The 14,988-nt window shown below is 37.7% G+C and overlaps 1 pseudogene; it reads right to left on the bottom strand.

Annotated features, from left to right (window-relative positions):
- Nucleotides 1–9,188: 9,188 nt before the first annotated feature.
- LOC114025825 lies at nt 9,189–10,692 on the bottom strand (annotated as a pseudogene).
- Nucleotides 10,693–14,988: the final 4,296 nt, after the last annotated feature.

The following is a 14,988-nucleotide window of genomic DNA, read 5'->3' as shown; positions in this document are numbered from 1 at the left end:
TCTGATCTCACTGGTGAGATCTCAGAACATTATTTTTCTTACATACTTTTTTTTTCTTTTTATCCTCAATAGGATAATTTCCCATTGGATCTGCAGAATTTCATTCCAGGTATTCCCCTAACCCCTGCCTTTTGAATTTCTCCTTCCATGTCAAATCATTCCCCCTATAAAAACCTACTTGAAAGAAAAAATATAACCGATTCATGCCAAGTGGAAATTCAATTTTGTTCAAAAAACATTTATTGACAACCTACTCTGATTAACAGATTCACTAATAAGGTTTATCTTTCCCCAAGGTCTTTGCGTTTTAATGGCGGAAATCCTACACCAAAGGAATTACAATCCCATGATGAAATTTCAGTCATTATAAGATGGAAAGAAACATCTTGGTCCCCTTCTAGCTCTTCAAACTAATCATAATATATTTCTCCTCCTAGAAGTTAAACATAATGTCTATATTTCCTTACCTCTCATTCCCTTCTTAATCACTTATAATTTGGCTTCTGACCCCATGACTCTATTGAAACTGTTCTCTGTAAAATATTCCTTGTTATATGGAATGGGTCTCTGGGAGAGGGGGAAAGGAGGGATACAGGGGAAAATTTAGGCAATATAAAAACAAAATATATCTTTTTTTTTACTTTTTTTTGGTGAGGCAAGTGGGGTTAAATGACTTGCCCAGGGTCATGCAGCTAGTAAGTGTTAAGTGTCTGAGGCTGGATTTGAACTCAGGTCCTCCTGACTCCAAGGCCAGAGCTCTATCCACTGCACCACCTAGCTGCCCATATATATATATATATATTATATATATATATATATATATATATATAATTTTTTTTAAAGAAGGAAACTGTTCTCTCCAAATTCACCTCTTATTTGTTAAATTAGGTAAGTTAAGTTCTTTTATAAATGTCCATGGTCCTTTACCTCTCTACAGCATTAGACTCTGTTGACCATTGTTTCTTCTAGAAACATCCTCCTCACTCATGTTCTATGATTATTCTATTCTAACCTTTTTTTCTTATGTGTCTGAATTTTCCTTCTCAATATCCTTTGTTGGTTCATCATCTTTTGCCTGCCTGCTAAGCATGAATGCCCAAGCAGTGTAGTGAACCTTTTTTTTTTCCATCTCTCTCAATACTGTTTCTTGGTGAGCTCCTCAGCTCCCAAAGGTTCAATGACAATTTCTACAGATATAACTCCAAAATCTGTCTTTAGTCTCTCACCTAATTTCAGTCCTATCACCTCTAGTTGCCTGCTGGACACCTCAAACTCAAAATCGAATTCATCATTTTCCCTGCCCAATCTACCTCTTCTGAAACTTCTTGGTTTCTCTTGCTTGCAAAATCCTCTTCCCATTTACACATAGGTTTAAAATCTTAGAATGCAAGATGAGTCTTTCCTCTCCCTCATGCCCTATATTCAATCAGTTACTAAGTCCATTTCTACTTCCATAATATCTCTTAAATCTATTATTTTCTCTCTGCTCATACTATTGTATCATTCCAGGCTTTGATGATTCCTTTCCTTGAACTATTTAAAAGAGCTTCATAATTAATCTTCCTACTTCCACTCTCTTCCCTCTCCAATCCATTTTTTCATATAGGCACAATAATATTTCTAAGGCGTAGTTCTGCCCATATCACTCCTCTGTTCAAATACCTTTAGTGATCTTCTAGGATCAAATTCAAGTTCAATAGCCTAACATATAAGTCCCTATATAATCAGGTTTTCACTTACCTTTACAGCATTATTGCACATTACTCCCTTCCGTGTACTCTACATTCCATCCCAATTTCTGTTCTCCAAACTATTCTCCCTTTCAGCTTCACGCACAAACCATGCCCCATGCCCTTCAGAATCATTATGTTTTTATATGAATCAAGTTTGTATACCCTCTGTTGTACCCTTCCTTGATTGCTACAACTGAAAGTGTTCTCTTCATCCTCAAATTTTCCTACTAATTAATAAGATTTACTTGTAAGTGACTGCTACACACCAGGAATGCTGGCATATGGGTGTAAAGGGTATAAATACAAAAGTAAAATAATTCCTTTTCTCATGAAGCTTACAATTTTGTTAGGGGAAACAACATGTACATATAAAGGCATGTGCAAAAACATATAAAAAACATACAAGTCAATTTGGGACAAAGGCATAGTAGATGGGAGGGTATTACATAAGAGATGATGCTTCAGTTGCATTTTGAATAAAACTTGATTCTAAAAGATGGAGAAAGGCAAGGAGTTCATTACAGGCATGGAAAACAGTCAATGCCAAGACACAGAGAAAGGCAATGAAATGAGTTCATGAGGAGGAGCAATGTGTTACGAAGCTTTAAATGTCAAACGGAGGCATTTATACTTGAAATGTAGGTATCCACTGGAATGTGTTGAGTAAGGAGAGGTGTCCTACATTGAAGGAAAGTCACTTTGGTGACTAGAGTGGTGGACAGATTGAAGAGGAGAGAAATTTTAGGTAAGGAGACCAATTAGGAGGCTATTGCAATAGTCCTGGCCAAGGCGATCAGAACCTGAACTAGGGTGGTGACTGACTGGGTAAAAAGGAAGGGACATATACAAGAGATATTATGAACGTAAAAGACAAAAGTCAGTAATGAATTGTATATGGGCATTGTGAGAGTAAGGAGTCAAGAATGACATCCAAGTTATAAGCTTGGATACATTAAGTTTGGCCCAAAATTGAAAAGAAGGAGAAGATGGCCTGGATTTCATTAGAGAAATTGCAAAGTTCTTTTAATTGCTGCAAACTTCTTCCTGAAACAAAGACCCATCTTTGTAATATCAATTTTCTTCCAGTGTTGGTGTTCAGCTATGGATAATACACTACAGTTTCTGAAAAAATGAAATGAACGATTACCCAGAGAGCAATGGAGAAGCATGCAGGGGGTGTGTGTAAGCTTTCAACACATTACAAACAAGAAATTACAAAGGACAAGCAGTGTAAACCAAAGAGGTGTCAAACACAACAAATGGAATAAAAATACAAAAAAAGAAAGATAACATTACATTTAAAAGTAAACAAATATATGGTATTATGTATAGATCAGAGACACCATTTCCATTTAAGTTTGACACTATTGGTGTAAAGACCATCATTAAAGAAATATATGAGGAAAAATGAAGAGAGGTTGGTCACATCCAACGGGGGATAGATAACCTATGAGTAGCCTGCATGTTCCACTGACATCATTGAAATATCAAGAGAAAGCAAGGAAGGGAAGGCCCCTAGCATAATAAAGGGACCTCCAACAGCAAACTGGTGAGAAGACATGCACAACGGTCCTCCAGGATGTCAATAATAGGTCAACAATTTGTAATCCACATCTTTGGACACAGTATCCCCATCAATGATATCATGGATCCATTTAAGCCTTTCTTGTCACTTAGCACAGGACTTCCATATAATAGGTGCTTAACAAATATTTATTATTGTTGTTATCCTTGAAACTCATAAGTGAGAACCTTTCTACTTTGACAGTTTGTCATAACAACCCTGTTGCTTTGCTTTTTTTTGTGTGGATTTTCCAACCCAAGTAGGGAATTAGCAAGGCTTCCTTCTATGTCACTTCCTTTATTTATTAAGGAACTTTTTTTTACAGTTATTTGTTTCAGTGTAAGGCATGGAATACAACAAATATCATTTAGCTAATGCAGAGAAAATTTGGTGATGGTTCTATTGTTTTTAACAAAATATGAAAAGTTCTTACAACACATTTAAGTAAAAGTGTTAATTACTCAAGCAACTGTGATTTTCATGGGAGTGGAAATTTTCTTCATCCCAGTGTAGATCATACCAATCTATAACTTTGAATCCCAAAGCCAAGGCCCAGATAGATTAAAAGTATCTAGGTAATAATGTCGTATCTACATTTTTTATATAAACACAGTTTTTTTTTTTTTAGTTGGCAAAGAGAAAGAACATGTACTTCAAGCAAAATAACATCTGTGAAGGGCTTTGCAAACCTTAATATGTTATATAAACGCTAGTCTATATGCCAGTTGTTACTGTTATATGATTGGAGCCAATTTTCATTTTTTGTGCTTAATAATAGAATACATCCATACAAATGTATATATGTACACTGACCTTTTATCAGACCAAATGAAATCCTTTACTTCTTGAACTTGGCTGGGAAGAAATGAAAAGGGTTTCCCCCCCTTTTTAATAGTAATACTCTACAGGTTTTTCTTTCCTTTCTAGGTTACACTGACAGGCTTAGTAAAATACCAATGTGCTTCTATATTTATAATTAATTTAGAGTTCTCAGATGTTAGCTTCATTGGTGCTCCTTAATTTTCTCTGTTCCCTGATGTCAACTAAAGACTGTCCAGTATTCATGACTTTTTTGAAACACTCCAATGGGTTAGGTTAATATTAACTTGAAGAAAGCAGGTAAGAGAACAAATTATACCCTACAAGCTGAGAGAGCAGTTATTAGGCTTCAATGAATGCAGCTGAAGATATTTTTGAGAAGTTATTGGACACCAAATGGTATAAAAAGACAGTGGTAAAGATAATACCTGTCAGCACAGCAAGGAAGGCAAAAGGAGTACTCTTTACAACTCTGGCAGCAATGTATGGAAACAGCAAAGTGCTGGGGAAGATATGAATAGAGATTAAATATGATCATGAGCAGTGTATCCTCAGAGATCTCAGACTTTTTATTTTTCTAGGCCTACAAATTGTCAGGATTTTGAGTAAATCACAAAAGCAATTGTCATTGAGAATGTAGGTACCTGCATGAAGAATTGTTTTAAGGAACTGAAGGCTCATGGGCAGAGCAAGCCCTGCAGTCGGGCCAAAACACATGAGTAAGTGAGGAGAATATACAACACTGCCTAAGAGCAACAGCCGAAAAGTATGAGGAGATTTGGTCCTGATGCTTACGTTTATAGAGGGAACCATTTATGAGCTAGTCATAATGCATGTTTTCTATCATTTTAACGCATGATGGTGTTTGCAGAAGTGAGCACTGGAAGAAAGATTACGTTCAGATTTCCAGGATGAGACAGGGTTTAACTCCCTCATAATTCCTCAAATAGCTCAAAGTAGAAACTTTTGGTGGAGAGCCTTCTGAATGACAAACATTCCTTAAGCCTTAAAATAAGAATTTGAGAATGAAAATATTGAAAGCAAATGAAAAGTGAGACCTTTTACAAAGTTTAGTCCTACATTATGGTTCAGAGATTATCATCGTAAGCGTAGGAAACCCAAATCAGTTTCCGCGTGGATATGACATGCATATCTGCTTGAGTCATATACTTGGCAAGGCAAAATATTGCAAGCCTACTCTCGATATTTTCTAGCTTTCACAATTTTCTTCCATTCCTAACCTAAATTCACATCCTTTGCAGGGTATTTGCATTTTACAGTCTTATCTCACTAAGAAAGAGAGCATGGCATAATATACTGATTTTCAAAGTGTGGAACCAGAACCTGGTGGTCCATGAGACCCTTTTAGGAGATCTACAAGGTCATAGCTATAATATAATAATAATAATGACAATAATAATAATAATAATCTCATTTGCCTAGTGAAATACTCTATTAGTATTCTATGTAATTTCCCAATTACATATCTATATGATGCCAGATTTTCTTCATATACTGCAACCAAGACATAATATCCCAATAGATTTCATTCAAAATCAGACAATGAGAATCCAGTTGTCTTTTGTTAAGCTAGACATTAAAGAAATTTGAAAAAAAATGTTAAACAATCCCACTTTTCTCATTTTATTTTGTTTTGGAAAAGAGAGTTCTTTTAAATAAAATACTGTTTATGATAGCATGTTACAGGTTTATTTTTGTGTTATTTTAATGCATTAATAAATAGAATGTTTAAAGATTATTAGCTCTAAGTTCTAGTACATTGACTATTAAAAGATATTTTTGTTGTTAGTTTTTTCAGTCATGTACAACTTTCCATGACCCTATTGGGGGTTTTCTTGGCAAAGGTACAAAAGTGCTTTGTCTTTCCTTCTCCAGCTCATTTTACAGATGAGGAAACTCAAGCAAACAAGGTTAAGTGATTTGTCCAGGGTCACACAGCTACTAAGTGTCTGAGGCCAGATTTGAACTCAGGAAGATGAGTTTTCTTGACTTCAGGCTTGGCACTCTATCCACTCTGCCACCTAGTTGCCCATTGAAAGATATAATCCACATAAACAAATGTTCTTTTTGGTTTGAGAACCACTAGTATTGTAGATAAAGAGCTGGCCTCAAAGACAAGAAAACCTGTGCTCAAGTTTTGTCTCTGACACAAGCTGTTTGTGTCAAGGGCAAAATGCTGAAGCCATCAATGCTTTAAGCAAGATTCTACAGGTTGCAGAGAAAGTGTCAATCTGCATCAGTAAAAAAGAGTGTCCTCATCAAGAAGACCCCATACCACTGTAATCACAAATCCAATCCATATTTCACTTAGATTACTCTTGTGCCTGAGTCTACACAATGGAGAAAAGAAGATGATTGAGGACTAAGACTAAGGTCAAGCCTGTTTTTCTATGGCTGAATCACACCAGCATCAAAGTATTTTTTTTACTATCATTCTTTGTTGCTGTGGTGGAGTACAAAACAATCTGGAGCTGGAATGGACCGTAAAATAGTTCTAAAGGTCAAACTCCAAGGGCAAAGAATGTAATCTCCTTGAGGGAAGGGATTATTTCATTTTTATCTCAGTATGGTATAATCAGTGGTCAGAATAGTGCCTCTCACACAGTAGGTACTTGATAAATGTTAATTGAATTAAATGAAGCTAAGAATTTGGAGTATTGTGCCAAATTAGAGGACAGCTAAATGGTATAGTAGATAAAACATTGGACCTGGAGTCAGGAAGACCTCATTTAAAATCTGGGCTCAGACACTCAATAGTTGTGTGACTATGAGCAAGTCATTTAACCTCTGACTGCATCAGTTTCCTCATCAGTAAAGCATCTACCTTGCAGGGTTAGTGTCAGTACAAAATATATTTGTAAAGCACTTTCCAAACCTTAAACACTACTTAAATGCTTATCATCATCATCCTGGTGAACCAGAGTGGTCACTGCTGGTCCCAGCTGCACAGAAACCACAAGCAGCAGCATGTTTGGAGACAGAGGGCTTCAAGTCAATGTCCAAAGGTCCATGATAGGCATGGAAATAAACCAGAGGTTTTAATGTGTCATGGTGGGCAAAAGGCAGATGAAGGAAGGAGATGGAGTTTGGCTTGGGAACTTGAAAAGTGCATCTCAGTATCGGGAGAAGCTGGATGAATCCATAAAAGCACCATCATTTATTCAACAGATGTGCATGAATTGCCTGCTAATGACAGTGAATTGTGCTAGACCCGGTGCAAGATAAATTGTGAGGCAGGATTCTGTGGCTCTCGGTGACGAAGCAGTGGGATGGGTTCTCTGGTAAATGCTAAGGTCCATCAAATTGGTCATGTTTTCTTTCTGAGAAATTATCTGAGCTGTGTACTAAGCAGACAGATTTTAGTAAAATGGACAGAATGAATGTTTTGGTTCATTTAGATCAAATGAGATAATATTTATAAATTGCTTAGCACAGTACCTGATACATAGTGGGCACTTAATATATGCTTGTTCCCTTCCCCCATCTAATTTGTATGGACTGATATAGACATGGCTACTACCTGTCTATACAAGACAAAGTGAAGTGAAATCTTGTTGAGTACCTGGGCAATTTCATCAATATCAGCAACCAAAGAAGATGGGAGGGCTCCTTGATCTCCTATATATTAGGGAATCTGTACAATGCACCTACCCCCAAAAGGCGAATTGGAGGATGAGGACTCAGAAAGAAAGAACACTGCAACCATCCAGGCCTGGGCAGAGGCTACCATTCATCTTAAGAATTCAGTATTGTCTTTATCATAGGACTGGGGGATTCCTGGAAGAAGAAAAATGAGATTATGACCCTAACAAAGTCAGTCACACACACACACACACACACACACACACACACACACACACACACACACACACACCTCCTACCCCACCCCCACCTGCAGTTAGCCAGATTCTTTTAACTGCAACAGCACTGGATCTGGTGCCAAAGGACCTAGGTTCAAATTTGATTTCTTTTGTTAACAACTTAAGTGACCTTGGGGAAGCTAGGTGTCACAGTAGATAGAGTGCCAGGCCCAGAGTCATAAAGACTCATCTTCCTGAGTTCAAACCTGGCCTCAAACACTTACCAGCTGTGTGACTCTAGGCAAGTCACTTAAACCAGTTTGCCTCTGTTTTCTCAACTGTACAATGATCTAGAGAAGGAAATGGCAAACTACTCCAGTTTCATTGACAAGAGAACCCCAAAAAGGGTCATGAAGAGTTGGACACAACTGAAAAACGACTGAATAACAATAGCAATGACCTTGGTCAAATCATTTAATGTCACTAAACCTCAGTTGTAATATCAGTAAAAAGAGGCAATTAGTCTTGATGGTTCTAGGGTAATGAGTCTATGATCTCTACTCAAAGCCCCCCATTCTTTTTAAAAAGCAAATACTTGCCCATTTACAAACCTTAGAGTAATCCAGATCCACACTATTATCCCTCCAAGTCATCCAAATTTGTGTCATGGCTATGCTTGGCCAGGATCCAAACTTCCAGAAGCTAGTCCCATGGCACCACAAGCATAAGTCTGAGTTCAAACTTTAGAGCCTTTTTTGAGGCAGACCAGGACTACTTCAGCTGCTTCAGCCTGAATCTTGACACCAAAAATGGACATATCCTTGTGTGTTAACTGGCATGACAGTGGAGACATACATTTAGCCTAAAGAGTGCAGACTATATGTTTGCTAGGCTTTTATGCCTTAAGTAGCCAAGAAGCTACATCAGTGGGGTGAATCTTAGTTCCCTGGACCAGTTAAGTCTTGAGATCAATTTCCTTACTTTTTTCTCCAATTTAACATTTATTTAATTAGATTTTTTGCAATTATAAATTACAGTCACGAGTACAGCTGCAAGTCTTTGTCTTACTTTGTTCAACTACAATTTTACTTAATCATATACAGCATGTATAAGTTTGAAAGAAATCACAGTACTAAGTGCATTTTGCAAAAGAAGATAAAAGATCTTGGACCCAATTCCTTAGAAATAAATATCAAGTGACCATAAAAAAAATTCAGCCATTTTAGTTATTCAAGTGAAGTTTATGTATATTCAGTGCAGAGAAAGATCCTCCTTGAAATATCCCACTATTGCCAATGACATCTTTTTTCTCAATTACTTAACTTCCCAAAACATCTTATCAACATCCTGATGTTTTACAAGCCCTTGTTGGACATAGTGAATATATATATGTATGTATATGTGTATATATATATATATATATAAAGTTACACACTGATGTGATCCTGTATCTGCAAAAAGGAGAAATGTAATATAGTTTCTTGAGTCTCCTAATTTAATTCTGTGTTCGCATGACTTACTCTGCCCACTGAAAGCACATTTCTTTGGTCCTCCACATTCAGCTGTTCAACTACAGAAGCTTTTATAAATCAAATAGGCTGCAGTCCCACTGGTTCAATGCTTAGGGTGTTGTTTTCCACAGCCTCCAGAACAGCTGAAGCCAACTCGATTTTGGAAAAGGTTAAGCATGGAAATATATCTTCCTGATAAATTTTGTCTAAGTAGAGGCATGTCCTGTCCATTGTGAATTCATCCTCCCAAGATCTGAACTCATTATACAGAGATAAGTCAGCTTCTTTGCAATCTTTTACAATAGGCTGCGTCACCCTGAGGTCCTGATTACTGCTACTCATAGCACTGCTTATACTTTTATATCTTACATGTACCTTTTTAAAAGGAGCCTTTCCATTTGGCAGAAGCTCTTGAATTGGTGATGTTGGTGAAGTGGACAACATAAGTGTCTTTAAGGCAGCAACTTCTGTTTGAAGTACGTCACTTTCCTGTTCTTCTTTTAATTGTTCTCCAGCTGTTGCCTGCTTGATATTAGCTTCTTTCACCATTTTGTGAGCTTCCTCAGAAGGTTATTAGAAAGGCAAAATAATAATGTGATGCACACAGTAGACATTCAATAAATATTTCCTCAAACAGACTAGCTGTGAGTTCTTCTAATTCTTGTCCCAGCTGATCTCGGACTTTTGAAAGCCTCACATTCGACAACTTTTAGTTTGTTCCCCCTGAGCTTTTGCAAGGTCTTCTTTTAATCTTGTGTAACCCTTTTCCCTCACTTCCAGAACAGATGGGCTCTGTAAATGAGACAAACTGTCAGTACTCAATCCAAAAAAGTCATCATTGACATCAGAAATCTCTGTTATTGTGGCATCCTGCAAAAATTCTCTCTCGGCACTGTTGCTATCCTTTCTGGATGGCAGTTTCGTTAAACCATCTGTGACTCCAGAGGAAGAACAAAGTACTGAGTATGTAATACCTGATACTAATACCTGATGCTAATACCTCATATTTCCCCACAATTTAAATGTCTGGGAGATGAATAAACAGGTTGTGTAGGAAGGTCAGAAATATTTGATGTGTTAGACTGAGCAGGTGCTGTGCATAGAGGATAAGGACTATAGACAGTGCTTGGTGAGGTAATTTGCTCCTGAGTTGCTGGTTCATATACACTAAGAACATCTGGTTAAATAGAAGTTAGAAAATTTTAATTTCCATGAAGGAAACCTTCCAAGAGGTCACTAGCCATAGTAAAAGCCTCATTGTAGAACACTTGGAGTTCCATCAGATCATTCCCATGACCCTTCATCTAATGGGGTTTTTTTGTTTTGTTTTTTGTTTTTTTATTAAATCCAGTCCAGAACTGCTTTCGTCTGTCCTTGAAAGGCACTTTATACACCTTCGATCCTTCTGCACCCAGACAGGCAGGTGCTCTTACAACCCTCCACTTCCAAATGGGTTGTGGGGAGTTTTCAGTGAAAGGGTCATTAACGCTGACTGGTTTGTAAAGAGCAGATTACCGAGCCAGGCACACAGGAGGTGCTAAATAAATGTTTGACGCCATGCCCAGCCCCGGGTCGGACACCCCAAGTAGCTAGTCTGCAGGATCAGGTTCCCCCCTTTTTTCGGGCACACTTGGCCCTAGAACGACTCTCGGGGACTCCCTCGAACTTCACCAGGTTGGTTGGGGTTAATCAGTAACCGCTGCTGCCTGCGGAGTGAGGCCGGGGGCCCGCAGAAGGCTCTGCCTGAGCCCTCCCAGCGCAGAGGGCTCCCGGGAGGGCCGGCATGGCCGGGCGCCGGGGAAAGGTCCGTGGTCGGACGGTGCGCGCTGACCCCCTCCGCTGGCGCCATTCACCGCCAATTTCCTTACCTTTTTAAGGAAAAATTAGTTACTGTGTCAGGGGCCTACCAGTCTTCCATGGATTACAAATTGTTAGTAGAAACTGTTCCTATCGCAGTGTCTTTTTATTTTATGAGAAAAAAAAAAAACCTCTAATTTGTACCTTGAGGAGGTAAAGAAAAGGGGGGAAAGCCAAAATACACCAACACATTCATGGCAATACTTTTTTGTGATAGTGAAATACTGGAAATAAAGTCAGTGTCCATCAACTCGGGAATGGCTGAACAAACTGTAGTGTATGAATGCCTTAGTATATTTTTGTACCACCAGAAATGATGTAAAATATTCAGAGAAAAGTGGAATGAGTTGTATGAACTGATACAAAGTGAGGTACAATGAACTGGCGTAACAATATGTGCAATGATTACAATAATACAAATGAGGGGGGGAAGCCACTAAACAAATTCAAACACTGAATAACTGCAATAACCATTCTTGGTCAGAAAAGAGATGAAGCACCTTGTTCCTTTTGATAGAGAGGACTACAGGCATGAAATGGTGAATAGTTGTCAGGATCATTGTGTTGGTTGATTTTACATAATTGTTGTTTCTCTATTATAATAGAAGACTGTCAAGGTATGGCGTATGCCTGGAGTTTATTATGATGTAGGGGGAAAAACACATCAATAAAACATGTTTAAAAAAAATTCAGACGTCATTATACCTGGGCTTTGCTAAATTTTAAGTGTTTGACTACTATGTGTTCATAATTATTGGTTGTGTCACATTAGATGCTGTTGTATCTGAACTACCTGGCACATGAGTTGGAACTTAATAAATGCTTGCTGAATTTAATTGAATGGGTTCCTTCTTAGTCTGTGCTTGCTAACACATTTTCAGGGAGGGAACAAGAGACTTAGGAAGCAATTGTCTGCATACATTTCCAGCTTTCACTCAGACAATCATTAAAACTTCTGGCAAAAGTCTATCAGAACTTGGTTGTACTCTAGAAATAACTGTACATGTAGATGTAGATGAAGACATGTAGATAATTGAGTACTTCTCTGCAAAGTCAGAGAACCTCTATGGATTAATAAGAAGATGGAAAAATAGTAGTGACATAATATCTGAGGCTAGAGGAAGCCTAGCCCACTCAGACATTTAAGGTAGTGCAGAGTTGAAAATTATTATTAGATTCATCTGCTTAGCTTCATTGATATGAAGATCAATAAGGAATAAGAAAACAATCAGACTCTCCAGCAAGTGCTTTTGTGAAATTGACAAGCAATATGGTTCTAAATGAGCATTAAAAGAAAAATAAAAGATTTCTATAGTAGGTAATCTCCACTTTTTGTCATTTTTGTTGCTCTGTTCATATAATGCTAATTGGAAATAACTGGAAAGAACACAGAATTTTGAGTCAGAGGAACCTTGCAACCTTGGGTGTCACTATGAGTCACCTTTCTGCTCACCTATAAGACGAGGGATTAAACTAAGCTTCCTTCCAGCTCTCAACCTAAGATCCCATGTGCTCTACCTGCTTGTTGGCAGAGCCCTATCCACTTCTTATCCTAACTTTGACTAGTCAACAGATTCTCCCATTTCTACCCAACAAGCTCCTGCCCAGAACTACTCCGAAAGACTGAGCTACTATATCTGAGTCTAATTGCCAGAATTAGTGGAGGGTAGCATTGTGTGGTTAAGTCCAAGAAGCACAAATCCCTGGGCATAAACACTTCAGCCTGCAAGGATGACTTTTGTTCACTTTCCCCCACTGCTAACTGATTTCTTCATGTTTTAACTGCTTAGCTCCGACTCTCATGTTATGATCTCCCTTGTCAAAAAAGTTTGCATGAAATGCCACTACTAGGTCTGCATCCCAAAGAGATCATAAAAATGGGGAAAAGAACCTACATGTACAAAAATATTTATAGCAGTTCTTTTTGTGGTGGCAAAGAATTAGACAAGGCATGATGATGCCTTCTAGAGATTTACTTCTAGAGACAGCACAACTATGTGAAGTTGAACACAGCTTTTCCTAATGTTGATCCCAGCTCTCTTACCATCACCCTGCCTTGAATTTTCAAATAATAAATGTTTGTTGATTGGTTGATTGATACTAAGGAAATTGGTTAGAGGGTAAGTGGGTGGGAAGACAAGTAAGAGAGAGGACAGGGACCTCATGCAAGCTTTTTCCAAATAGTATTTTATTTTTCCAATTACACCGACCCTAGGTTCCGTGTCCAGAACCAGTGCTTCAATTGCAACTCACTAATTACTGCCTATATCACTTTGGTAAGTCTCTTTAGGCCTCAGTTTCCATAACTATGAAATGAGGGTATTGGATTAGATGAAATCTATAATACCATCAAACTAAATCCTGTGGGCTGAAAGCCTAACTAGTCTTCTACATGACTTCTGTCATATCAACCTAAAACTACATTGGATTTTTTGGCAGTCACATCCTCTGTTGGTTCATATTGAGCTTGCAGTCAACAAAATCCCCTAGGTCTTTTTCATGTGAACTACTGTTAAATCAGGTTTCTTCAATTCTATACTTACATAGTTTATTGCTTCAACCTAAGTGCAAGATGTTACACCTATTTCTATTATATATCATCTTGTTTGTTTCAGTCAATAATTTTTTTTTGTTTTTAATTCTATCCTCTAATATTTCAACTATGCCTCTCAGTTTTGTATCCTCTGAAAATATTATAGGCCAGTCTTCTATATCTTCACCCAAGATATCAAAAATTTGACTAGGACAGGACCAGTGTTAGAATAATGTAGCAGACTGCTATAGACCCTTCCATGTTTACATAGATATATTCATCAATATTTAAGTTAACTGGCTTTGTACCCATCTAACTATACTATCACACAATGTACATTTCTTCTTGTCCACAAGAATAATTTTGGAAATGAAGGAGGGACTGAAGAAAGAAAGAAGGGAAGAGAAGGGAAGGGATGGAAAGATAAAGGAAGAATATAAGGAATGAATGAGGGGAAAAGGAAAATAGGAAGGAAGGAAGGAGGGATAGAGGGAAGGAGGGAGGGAGGAAGGAAGGGACTTAGAAGAAGGGAAAATCTTTGCTCTTTTGTAAAAATAATTAGGAATCTTAGCTTCTCATTAATGGTGTTCACATGTGTGTGTGCGCAGCTTTATGTTTTTCAAGCATTTGTTATTTTTTCATTCAATAACTCCTGGATGCCTTTTATATGTAAGGTATTATGGTAAATGCTATAAAGAATAGAAAGAGGCATGGCACTATATCTGCCTCCCCATAATCCAGTAAGGAAGACAAGACCTAGAGAAAGAACTGAACTATAAGATAGTAGATCCAGAGAGTCAGCACTATATGATTTCAGAGTCCTGGCTGGGGAGGTCAGAATCTCTCCTTATATTCCTTCCCCCAAGCAGTAACTGCCAAAGGGATTGGGAGTAAATATAATATCCTGGGAAGTACATTGCTATATCTTCTGAAAGTGATAGGGGAAATTTTTACATAAAAATATTAAAATGGGTCAAGTCAATGGTCCAACCAGCTTGTTATTATCTCTGACTTTCACTATTAAGTATCTTTGGGTGAGAAAATAATTACTTTAAATGATGTTGGATATAGTACAACATCATGGTATAACAGACCTTCCTAATATGATTTGGGAGGGTCCATTATACCATGCTGCCTTCTTTTTTTTTTT

The sequence above is a fragment of the Vombatus ursinus genome, unplaced genomic scaffold, assembly GCF_900497805.2.
Source record: "Vombatus ursinus unplaced genomic scaffold, bare-nosed wombat genome assembly UNPS02014832.1, whole genome shotgun sequence".
NCBI lineage: Eukaryota > Metazoa > Chordata > Mammalia > Diprotodontia > Vombatidae > Vombatus > Vombatus ursinus.
The sequence above is the reverse complement of the archived record's forward strand: the minus strand, read 5'-3'. Positions and strand labels throughout refer to the sequence as shown.